Source organism: Pseudophryne corroboree, chromosome 7, assembly GCF_028390025.1.
Source record: "Pseudophryne corroboree isolate aPseCor3 chromosome 7, aPseCor3.hap2, whole genome shotgun sequence".
In the NCBI taxonomy this organism is placed as follows: domain Eukaryota; kingdom Metazoa; phylum Chordata; class Amphibia; order Anura; family Myobatrachidae; genus Pseudophryne; species Pseudophryne corroboree.
In genome coordinates, this window is record NC_086450.1 from 235,380,153 (window position 1) to 235,392,242 (window position 12,090).

Consider the following 12,090-nt stretch of genomic DNA (forward strand, 5'->3'; position numbering starts at 1 on the left):
TTTTTTTCCAGTGATTTGGACCAATAATACCATTGATTAGAATGAATAATTCCTGTGATATTGAGGTGTTTGTGTCGCTTAGCTTAGCCATCCAGCGACCACAGTGCACCTCTTTTTCTCTTTTCTTTGCATCATGTGCTGTTTGGGGACTATTTTTTTAAGTGCCATCCTGTCTGACACTTCCGTATATATGTCTAGTGGTACTGCCATTTGATATAATTCCCGACATTACTGCCATTTAATTCCAGTGATTTTGTCATTTTCTTCCAGTGATTTGGACCAATAATACCATTGATTAGAAAGAATAATTCCAGTGATTTTATCATTTTCTTCCAATGATTTGGACCAATAATACCATTGATTAGAACGAATAATTCCTGTGATTTTGTCATTTTCTTCCAGTGATTTGGACCAATAATACCATTGTTTAGAACGAATAATTCCTGTGATATTGAGGTGTTTGTGTCGCTTAGCTTAGCCATCCAGCGACCACAGTGCACCTCTTTTTCTCTTTTCTTTGCATCATGTGCTGTTTGGGGACTATTTTTTTAAGTGCCATCCTGTCTGCCACTGCAGTGCCACTCCTAGATGGGCCAGGTGTTTGTGCCGCCCTCTTGGGTCGCTTAGCTTATTCATCCAGCGACCTCGGTGCAAATTTTAGGACTTAAAATAATATTGTAAGGTGTGAGGTGTTCAGAATAGACTGGAAATGAGTGGAAATTATGGTTATTGAGGGTAATGATACTATGGGTTTTAAAATTACCCCCAAATTCTATGATTTAAGTTGTTTTTGAGGGGTTTTTGAAAAAAACACCAGAATCCAAAACACACCCGAATCCGCCAAAGAATTTTAAGGGAGGTTTTGCCAAAACGCGTCCGAATCCAAAACACGGCCGCGGAAACTAATCCAAAACCAAAACACAAAACCAAAAAAATTTCCCGTGCACATCTCTAATATATATAGGGTGCCAGGTCAAAAACTGACAATATGATAGTATCCACAACCAGAGGCTCCAACAGGGGCTATGTTAGTAGATAGGACCAGCACTCCAAAGAAGAAAGGATTATTTAATGTCAACAACGAAACCGCATAGCAAGTTCAGCATCAAACATATTAGGTAAGAACAATCTCACATATGGTTTCCATGCTGTGACCTGTGTCCTGTGTCCTGACGACGGCAGGAGCCAAAACGGCCTGTGGGAGCTGCAGCTGTGTTGGACACAGGTCCCCGGCATGGAAACCATATGTGAGATTGTTCTTACCTAATATGCTTGATGCTGAACTTGCTCTGCGGTGTCGTTGTTGACATTAAATAATCCTTTCTACTTATGGAGTGCTGGTCATATCTACTAACATAGCCCCTGTTGGAGCCTCTGGTTGTGGATACTATTATATATATATATAATGTTCTTGAAAAAAGTCCATTAGACTGAAACATTGAACCACAGACGCTGTCCGTCTCATTATTTCTCCATTGGAAGTCTTGCGAGTGCCGCCTTCGTGGGTGTTATGTTGTAGTCTATTTGACTTAAGGAGGGCACCGGAGCATTTCTGTGGGACAGTAACGTGAGTGCCGACCCATTCCTGTGTATATATATAATAAGAATTTACTTACCGATAATTCTATTTCTCGGAGTCCGTAGTGGATGCTGGGGTTCCTGAAAGGACCATGGGGAATAGCGGCTCCGCAGGAGACAGGGCACAAAAAAGTAAAGCTTTACTAGGTCAGGTGGCGTGCACTGGCTCCTCCCCCCATGACCCTCCTCCAGACTCCAGTTAGGTACTGTGCCCGGACGAGCATACACAATAAGGGAGGCATTTTGAATCCCGGGTAAGACTCATACCAGCCACACCAATCACACCGTACAACTTGTGATCTAAACCCAGTTAACAGTATGACAACAGAAAGGGCCTCTTAAAGATGGCTCCTTAACAATAACCCGAATTAGTTAACAATAACTATGTACAAGTATTGCAGATAATCCGCACTTGGGATGGGCGCCCAGCATCCACTACGGACTCCGAGAAATAGAATTATCGGTAAGTAAATTCTTATTTTCTCTATCGTCCTAAGTGGATGCTGGGGTTCCTGAAAGGACCATGGGGATTATACCAAAGCTCCCAAACGGGCGGGAGAGTGCGGATGACTCTGCAGCACCGAATGAGAGAACTCCAGGTCCTCCTTTGCCAGGGTATCAAATTTGTAAAATTTTACAAACGTGTTCTCCCCCGACCACGTAGCTGCTCGGCAGAGTTGTAATGCCGAGACCCCTCGGGCAGCCGCCCAAGATGAGCCCACCTTCCTTGTGGAGTGGGCTTTTACAGTTTTAGGCTGTGGCAGGCCTGCCACAGAATGTGCAAGTTGAATTGTGTTACAAATCCAACGAGCAATCGACTGCTTAGAAGCAGGTGCGCCCAACTTGTTGGGTGCATACAATATAAACAGCGAGTCAGATTTTCTGACTCCAGCCGTCCTTGCAATGTATATTTTTAAGGCTCTGACAACGTCCAACAACTTGGAGTCCTCCAAGTCGCTAGTGGCCGCAGGCACCACAATAGGTTGGTTCAGATGAAATGCTGATACCACTTTAGGGAGAAAATGCGGACGAGTCCGCAGTTCTGCCCTATCCGAATGGAAGATTAGATAAGGACTTTTATAAGATAAAGCCGCCAATTCAGATACTCTCCTGGCAGAGGCCAGGGCTAGTAACATAGTCACTTTCAATGTGAGATATTTCAAATCCACCTTTTTCAATGGTTCAAACCAATGGGATTTGAGGAAATCTAAAACTACATTTAGATCCCACGGTGCCACCGGAGGCACCACAGGAGGCTGTATATGCAGTACTCCCTTGACAAAAGTCTGGACCTCAGGGACAGAGGCCAATTCTTTTTGGAAGAATATTGACAGGGCCGAAATTTGAACCTTAATGGATCCCAATTTGAGACCCATAGATAATCCTGATTGCAGGAAATGTAGGAAACGACCCAGTTGGAATTCCTCCGTCGGAACCCTCCGATCCTCGCACCACGCTACATATTTTCGCCAAATGCGGTGATAATGTTTCACGGTGACTTCCTTCCGTGCCTTAATCAAGGTAGGAATGACTTCTTCTGGAATGCCTTTCCCTTTTAGGATCTGGCGTTCAACCGCCATGCCGTCAAACGCAGCCGCGGTAAGTCTTGAAAAAGACAGGGACCCTGCTGTAGCAGGTCCCTTCTCAGAGGTAGAGGCCACGGTTCGTCCGTGAGCATCTCTTGAAGTTCCGGATACCAAGTCCTTCTCGGCCAATCCGGAACCACTAGTATTGTTCTTACTCTTCTTTGCCGTATGATCTTCAATACCTTTGGTATGAGCGGCAGAGGAGGAAACACATACACTGACTGGTACACCCAAGGAGTTACCAGTGCGTCCACAGCTATTGCCTGTGGATCTCTTGACCTGGCGCAATATTTGTCCAGTTTCTTGTTGAGGCGAGACGCCATCATGTCTACAATTGGTCTTTCCCAACGGTCTATTAACATGTTGAAGACTTCTGGATGTAGACCCCACTCTCCCGGATGAAGATCGTGTCTGCTGAGGAAGTCTGCTTCCCAGTTGTCCACGCCCGGGATGAACACTGCTGACAGTGCTATCACGTGATTCTCCGCCCAGCGAAGAATCTTGGCAGCTTCTGCCATTGCACTCCTGCTTCTTGTGCCGCCCTGCCTGTTTACATGGGCGACCGCCGTGATGTTGTCCGACTGAATCAACACCGGCTTTCCTTGCAGGAGAAGTTCCGCCTGGCTTAGAGCATTGTAGATTGCTCTTAGTTCCAGAATGTTTATGTGAAGAGACTTTTCCAGACTCGTCCATACTCCCTGGAAGTTTCTTCCTTGTGTGACTGCTCCCCAGCCTCTCAGGCTGGCGTCCGTGGTCACCAGGATCCAATCCTGAATGCCGAATCTGCGGCCTTCTAATAGGTGAGCCTTCTGCAACCACCACAGAAGTGACACCCTTGTCTTTGGTGACAGGGTTATTCGCAGGTGCATCTGCAGATGCGACCCTGACCATTTGTCCAACAGATCCCTTTGGAATATTCTTGCATGGAATCTGCCGAATGGAATTGCTTCGTAAGAAGCCACCATTTTTCCCAGGACTCTTGTGCATTGATGTACTGACACTTTTCCTGGTTTTAGGAGGTTCCTGACCAGATCGGATAACTCCTTGGCTTTTTCCTCTGGAAGGAAAACCTTTTTCTGAACCGTGTCCAGAATCATTCCTAGGAACAGCAGACGAGTTGTCGGGATTAAATGGGATTTTGGAATATTCAGAATCCACCCGTGTTGTCTTAGCACCTCTTGAGATAGTGCTAAAGCTGTCTCCAGCTGTTCTCTGGACCTTGCCCTTATTAGGAGATCGTCCAAGTATGGGATAACTAATACGCCTTTTCTTCGAAGAAGAATCATCATCTCGGCCATTACCTTGGTAAAGACCCGAGGCGCCGTGGACAATCCGAACGGCAGCGTCTGAAACTGATAGTGACAGTTTTGAACAATGAACCTGAGGTACCCCTGGTGTGCGGGGTAAATCGGAACGTGTAGATACGCATCCTTGATGTCCAAGGATACCATAAAGTCCCCTTCTTCCAGGTTCGCTATCACTGCTCTGAGTGACTCCATCTTGAACTTGAACTTTTTTATGTAGAGGTTCAAGGACTTCAGATTTAGAATAGGCCTTACCGAGCCATCCGGCTTCGGTACCACAAATAGAGTGGAATAATACCCCTTTCCTTGTTGTAATAGGGGTACTTTGACTATCACCTGCTGAGCGTACAGCTTGTGAATGGCTTCCAACACCCTCTCCCTTTCGGAAGAGACGGTTGGTAAGGCAGACTTCAGGAAACGATGAGGAGGATCCGTCTCTAATTCCAACCTGTACCCCTGAGATATTATCTGCAGGATCCAGGGGTCTACCTGCGAGTGAGCCCACTGCGCGCTGTAATTTTTGAGACGGCCCCCCACTGTCCCCGAGTCCGCTTGAGAGGCCCCAGCGTCATGCTGAGGTTTTTGCAGGAGCCGGGGAGGGCTTCTGTTCCTGGGAAGGAGCTGCCTGTTGGTGTCTCTTCCCTCTTCCTCTGCCTCGTGGCAGGTACGACAAGCCCTTTGCTCTCTTATTTTTGTAGGAGCGAAAAGGCTGCGGTTGAAAGGTCGGTGCCTTTCTCTGTTGGGGAGTGACTTGAGGTAAAAAAGTGGATTTCCCGGCAGTAGCCGTGGCCACCAAGTCTGATAGACCAACTCCAAATAACTCCTCCCCTTTATACGGCAAAACCTCCATGTGACGTTTTGAATCCGCATCGCCTGTCCACTGTCGTGTCCATAAGGCTCTTCTGGCTGAAATGGACATAGCACTCACCCGAGATGCCAGTGTGCAAATATCCCTCTGTGCATCACGCATATAGATAAATGCATCCTTTATTTGTTCTAACGACAGTAAAACATTGTCCCTATCTAGGGTATCAATATTTTCAATCAGGGATTCTGACCAAACTACTCCAGCACTGCACATCCAGGCAGTTGCTATAGCTGGTCGTAGTATAACACCTGCATGTGTGTATATATTCTTTTGAATAACTTCCATCTTTCTATCTGATGGATCCTTAAGTGCGGCCGTCTCAGGAGAGGGTAACGCCACTTGTTTGGATAAGCGTGTGAGCGCCTTGTCCACCTTAGGGGGTGTTTCCCAGCGCGCCCTAACCTCTGGCGGGAAAGGGTATAATGCCAATAACTTTTTTGAAATTATCAACTTTTTATCAGGAGCAACCCACGCTTCATCACACACGTCATTTAATTCTTCTGATTCAGGAAAAACTGTTTGTAGTTTTTTCACACCATACATAATACCCTGTTTTACGGTATCTGTAGTATCAGCTAAATGTAACGTCTCCTTCATTGCCAAAATCATATAACGTGTGGCCCTACTGGAAAATACGTTTGAATTTCTACCGTCGTCACTGGAATCAGTGCCCGTGTCTGGGTCTGTGTCGACCGACTGAGGCAAAGGGCGTTTTACAGCCCCTGACGGTGTTTGAGGCGCCTGGACAGGCATTAATTGATTGTCCGGCCGCCTCATGTCCTCAACTGACTGTTTAAGGGAAGATAAACCATCACGTAATTCCACAAATAAAGGCATCCATTCTGGTGTCGACCCCCTGGGGGGTGACATCTGCATATTTGGCAATTGCTCCGCCTCCACACCAATATCGTCCTCATACATGTCGACACCACGTACCGACACACACCGCAAACTCACAGGGAATGCTCTAATGAAGACAGGACCCACTAGCCCTTTTGGGGAGACAGAGGGAGAGTCTGCCAGCACACACCACAAAGCGCTATATATACAAGGGATATCCTTATATTAAGTGCTCCCTTATAGCTGCTTTAATATATATATATATATAGCCATTAATGTGCCCCCCCTCTCTGTTTTACCCTGTTTCTGTAGTGCAGTGCAGGGGAGAGACCTGGGAGCCGTTCTGACCAGCGGAGCTGTGACAGAAAATGGCGCCGTGTGCTGAGGAGATAGGCCCCGCCCCTTTTTCGGCGGGTTCTTCTCCCGCTATTTTTCCAGTCAGGCAGGGGTTAAATATCTCCATATAGCCCCTATGGGCTATATGTGAGGTATTTTTAGCCTTGTATAAGGTTTATATTTGCCTCTCAGAGCGCCCCCCCCCAGCGCTCTGCACCCTCAGTGACTGCCCAGTGAAGTGTGCTGAGAGGAAAATGGCGCACAGCTGCAGTGCTGTGCGCTACCTTATGAAGACTGAGGAGTCTTCAGCCGCCGGTTTCCGGACCTCTTCACGCTTCAGCATCTGCAAGGGGGTCGGCGGCGCGGCTCCGGGACCGGACTCCACGGCTGGGCCTGTGTTCGATCCCTCTGGAGCTAATGGTGTCCAGTAGCCAAGCAGCAAATCCACTCTGCATGCAGGTGAGTTTACTACTTTCCCCCTAAGTCCCACGTTGCAGTGATCCTGTTGCCAGCAGGACTCACTGTAAAGAAAAAAACCTAAACTAAACTTTCTCTAAGCAGCTCTTTAGGAGAGCCACCTAGATTGCACCCTTCTCGTTCGGGCACAAAATCTAACTGGAGTCTGGAGGAGGGTCATGGGGGGAGGAGCCAGTGCACGCCACCTGACCTAGTAAAGCTTTACTTTTTTGTGCCCTGTCTCCTGCGGAGCCGCTATTCCCCATGGTCCTTTCAGGAACCCCAGCATCCACTTAGGACGATAGAGAAATATATATATATATATATATATCCCAAATGCTCTCTGGCACTCCAGTCCTCCCCCGTGGGGTGTACCTTGCTCCGGTGCCCTCCCCAGGGATCCTCTCCCTGACATGTAGCAACAATTCGAAATCAGAGGCGGCACTCGGAGTCTTTTAAAGCAGTGAAAAAACTTGTATTGGTGAGGTCAACGTTTCGGGGACCACCTCCCCGTCTTCAGGACAAACACACAGTGAGAAAAGTGTACATTAAATACCTACTTACCCCCCTCCTCTTTCTGGTCTCCCCGCCAGCGTCCGCCGCGGACACGCCAGCCGCACTTCCGGTGCACTGTTCTGCTTGTTGCGTCAATGCCGGAAGTGACGTGTCGTTGTGGGCCGCGTGACCATGGCAACGCTGAAGGGGAAAGAGAAACAGTGAACACATGACACGTAATATAAACAAACACCACATCGCCAGTGCATGTTTGCAACCACACGCTCCCCATACTTAAATACATTAATCATGTTTCATTAAGAAGTGCAATTCATAAAACATCATGCAATTCATGTAGAAAATGTAACTACAACCTACTATTATAAATTTCCTTAAAAACCATCCATGTATTCCCATTAACCCTTTTCATACCTGCTATGTGACAATTAATCATGTCATAAGACCTGCACCTCTACCAAATACTTAGTATTTGTTTTGGTGTCAGGATATGTGCTTTACTATAATGTGATGCCAAACTTAAGCACATAAAAACTTCTCTTTAGTGCATATCTTAAAATCTACTTTGTTAGATGCTAAGCTGCTAGTTGGATCTGTTAAATGGCTAGAGCCTGTACTTCTTATCTCATCTCGTGCCTTTTTTCTCCCACCAGGTGACAAATTTGTGTGTAGCTCCCTATCATTTCTACTTTGGAGCTAATTGCTGACACTCTTCTATAGCTTTCTACTTATTCCTGACTTCACACAAAGTTGATCAGACCTAGACTGTCATTAAGACCTCTTGGTTTCAGAGTGTTTAGTCTATAGATCCATCTGGACTCCAATTGTAATAACTGTTGTCCTCGATTCCCACCCCTGGGCGGTACTGGCACATGATCAATGATCCTGTGTTTAAACGTCGCCATGCCATGTCTGTTTTCCAAAAAATGCCTGGCCACAGGCTGATCTCCACTGCCAGTGGCCAGCGCATTACGTATTGCCTGCCTGTGTTGCGCCATTCTTGTCTTGAACTGGCACTCAGTTTTGCCAATATAATAGCGCCCACGAATTTGGTGCTACATGTCAGCGGCCACCTAATGGGGAACTTTGCCATTATATGCCCGTGTGGGCGCTATTATATTGGCAAAACTGAGTGCCAGTTCAAGACAAGAATGGCGCAACACAGGCAGGCAATACGTAATGCGCTGGCCACTGGCAGTGGAGATCAGCCTGTGGCCAGGCATTTTTTGGAAAACAGACATGGCATGGCGACGTTTAAACACAGGATCATTGATCATGTGCCAGTACCGCCCAGGGGTGGGAATCGAGGACAACAGTTATTACAATTGGAGTCCAGATGGATCTATAGACTAAACACTCTGAAACCAAGAGGTCTTAATGACAGTCTAGGTCTGATCAACTTTGTGTGAAGTCAGGAATAAGTAGAAAGCTATAGAAGAGTGTCAGCAATTAGCTCCAAAGTAGAAATGATAGGGAGCTACACACAAGTTTGTCACCTGGTGGGAGAAAAAAGGCACGAGATGAGATAAGAAGTACAGGCTCTAGCCATTTAACAGATCCAACTAGCAGCTTAGCATCTAACAAAGTAGATTTTAAGATATGCACTAAAGAGAAGTTTTTATGTGCTTAAGTTTGGCATCACATTATAGTAAAGCACATATCCTGACACCAAAACAAATACTAAGTATTTGGTAGAGGTGCAGGTCTTATGACATGATTAATTGTCACATAGCAGGTATGAAAAGGGTTAATGGGAATACATGGATGGTTTTTAAGGAAATTTTTAATAGTAGGTTGTAGTTACATTTTCTACATGAATTGCATGATGTTTTATGAATTGCACTTCTTAATGAAACATGATTAATGTATTTAAGTATGGGGAGTGTGTGGTTGCAAACATGCACTGGCGATGTGGTGTTTGTTTATATTACGTGTCATGTGTTCACTGTTTCTCTTTCCCCTTCAGCGTTGCCATGGTCACGCGGCCCACAACGACACGTCACTTCCGGCATTGACGCAACAAGCAGAACAGTGCACCGGAAGTGCGGCTGGCGTGTCCGCGGCGGACGCTGGCGGGGAGACCAGAAAGAGGAGGGGGGTAAGTAGGTATTTAATGTACACTTTTCTCACTGTGTGTTTGTCCTGAAGACGGGGAGGTGGTCCCCGAAACGTTGACCTCACCAATACAAGTTTTTTCACTGCTTTAAAAGACTCCGAGTGCCGCCTCTGATTTCGAATTGTTGCTATATATATATATATATATATATATATATATATATACTGCAATTATCTCGGCACTCTCAAACGCTCATAGCAACTGCCTGCATGCCTTTGCCCATATAATACAGAGTCCTGTGTAAAACATCCCACCAGGGATGTAGGCACGGCACTGCAGAATTCTTCAATGAATGTAGAAACGTTTTTTGACGTTTCGGGGCTTCACATGCCCCGTCCTCAGAAAAGTAAAGCTTCGCGTCAATAAACTTTCCTATATTCATTGACGAATCCTGCAGTGCCATGCTTCTACATCCCTGGTGGGACGTTTTACACAGGAATATACATAGATAGATAGATAGATAGATAGATAGATAGATAGATAGATAGATAGATAGATAGATAGATAGATTGCATTTTGCTGTTAGCCAGGGTTGAGAGGCAGCTAATTGCAGGTACCTGTCCAGAGCCGGCCCTAGCCAATTTGACGCCCTAGGCAAAATTTTGTCTGGTGCCCCCTAGCACCGCCGCTGGTTCTGCATCTGACCCAGCCGCACTTAGGCAGTGGGGCCCACCGGGGGGGGGGGGGGTACACTGTGGGCCAGATCAACCCTGCATAATGGCACACAGTGATGCCCATAATACACATAATGCCACATAGCAATGCACCTTACACATATGCCCCACTTTAGTAATGCTAGTAGCTTTTTTTATATAACTGACTTTTGCTTGCTGGCGTGCTTGCAGTCAGTGTGTGCGCCCATGCAGCTCCCTGGATCCATGACTGCATTTTGTGAGATGGGGTTAGCAGAGTGGGTGCGTGCTTGCGCTCACACCCATTAAAGGGGCACCCATACAAGGGATGTGACCTCACAGGGTGTGCCATCCTGGCAGGGGAATTTACGGCATGGACTGACTAAGAAATAAAGTGTGGGGAGAACACTGTCCATGTTATGTCCCTGCAGACACCTGGGGTTTGCACAGGGATAAGGGACACAGGATAGCAGGGTCCCCCTCCCCCATGTGTACAAGCAGTATAGGTGATGTCAGGTTTATGTGAAGCAGTCTTCCAAATACACATGTGGTATCATAAGAAGCCATCCAGTAATAACCTTATATAGTCAGTGAAAATGTCACAGGTCCAGGAATTACAGTTACCAGGCTTCTGCTGTCTGTCTGAGGTCTCACAAGTCAGGGGCATTCAAGCATGTCAGAGGAAGTTTAAGGCACAGTGTGCATTTATTTTTATAAATGTAAACAGCAGTGTATACAAGTACTGATTGAATACATTTGGAAAGTCACAGTTAGTTTGCAGACTGTCCCTCCCAGCATGAGATACTGCAGGGACATGCTTGGATGCCCCTAGACATGCTTGGATGCCCTAGGCAAATGCCTAGCCTGCCTATAGCTAAGGCCGGCTCTGTACCTGTCAGTTTGTGCTAAAAGGGTTTCAGACACAAGAATCATTGCTGCTGATGGTGGACAAGCTACCCAGGTGATAGGATAGGGGGTGGCTACTGTTAGGGGACCTTAGGGCCCACTGAAGAACTTGCATTTTGAAGACATTGTGAACTCTGTTACGCTGTAACTGACCTGTGAATCCTGTGCCTGCTTGTGTAACTGCCTGTGGTTGAAAATACACGTATCTTGGATTTTACTATGAACTCTATGTGGGGGAAAGTGGTACAAGCTGGTCTGATCAGTCAGTGGAGGACTTTATATGCCCGCACACCTGGAGACTGTTCAAACCGCAGAGAGGGGAGAGGCAGTACTGGGAGCTTAACTGGAAACTGACCATCACGTGACCAAGCTTATTTAAGGAGGACTCACAGATACTGCTGGGAGCCTCCTGAGGTAACGGAGTGGTCAGAAGCAAGGGACGCACTCTGTGTAACCTTACCTCAAGTGGCTGGTGTGGATCCTAGGCGAAGTGTAGGGCTGAGAGAAGGATGCAGAGGCTGAGTAAAACAGGGACCTGGACTTCCTTTGCCTCCTCCAGTTCGACCCAAGACAGTAGGAGTCAGTGGAGCCAGCCCTGAGGCTATCCCTCCCATTTTGACTGACAGATAAGCCTGCAAGGGAGGAGATAGTGCTGTTGTAGATCCAGTGGTGCTAAGTGTTCAGGAACAGGTTTGTGAATTAACTGACTGCACCATATAGTACACTTAGCACATACATCATCAGCCTGCAATTAACCTTAGGAAGCAAATCCTAGTTACCGCACTTAAATATGGGACACCCTGAGTCCTAAATACTAGTCAGTGCAAGTTACCCGTTATTAACTGTTATCAGTTAGCCTCTTTTGAACGATCATATAGGAGCAAAAGGTAAGCATATTGTCATTTTTATATCCATTCTAGGAACTGAAGCAAGATAGTGAGAGGCTTGCAATTCT

General features: G+C 46.6%; 1 long non-coding RNA gene across 1 annotated transcript in view; it reads right to left on the bottom strand.

The window, feature by feature from the left end:
* Window positions 1-11,763, bottom strand: part of LOC134943557 (uncharacterized) — a 117,402-nt gene extending 105,639 nt beyond the window's left edge. Inside the window, exon 1 of the long non-coding RNA XR_010181608.1 lies at window positions 11,596-11,763. This is a non-coding gene — a long non-coding RNA (uncharacterized LOC134943557). The remainder of the gene's footprint in view (window positions 1-11,595) is intronic.
* Window positions 11,764-12,090: the final 327 nt, after the last annotated feature.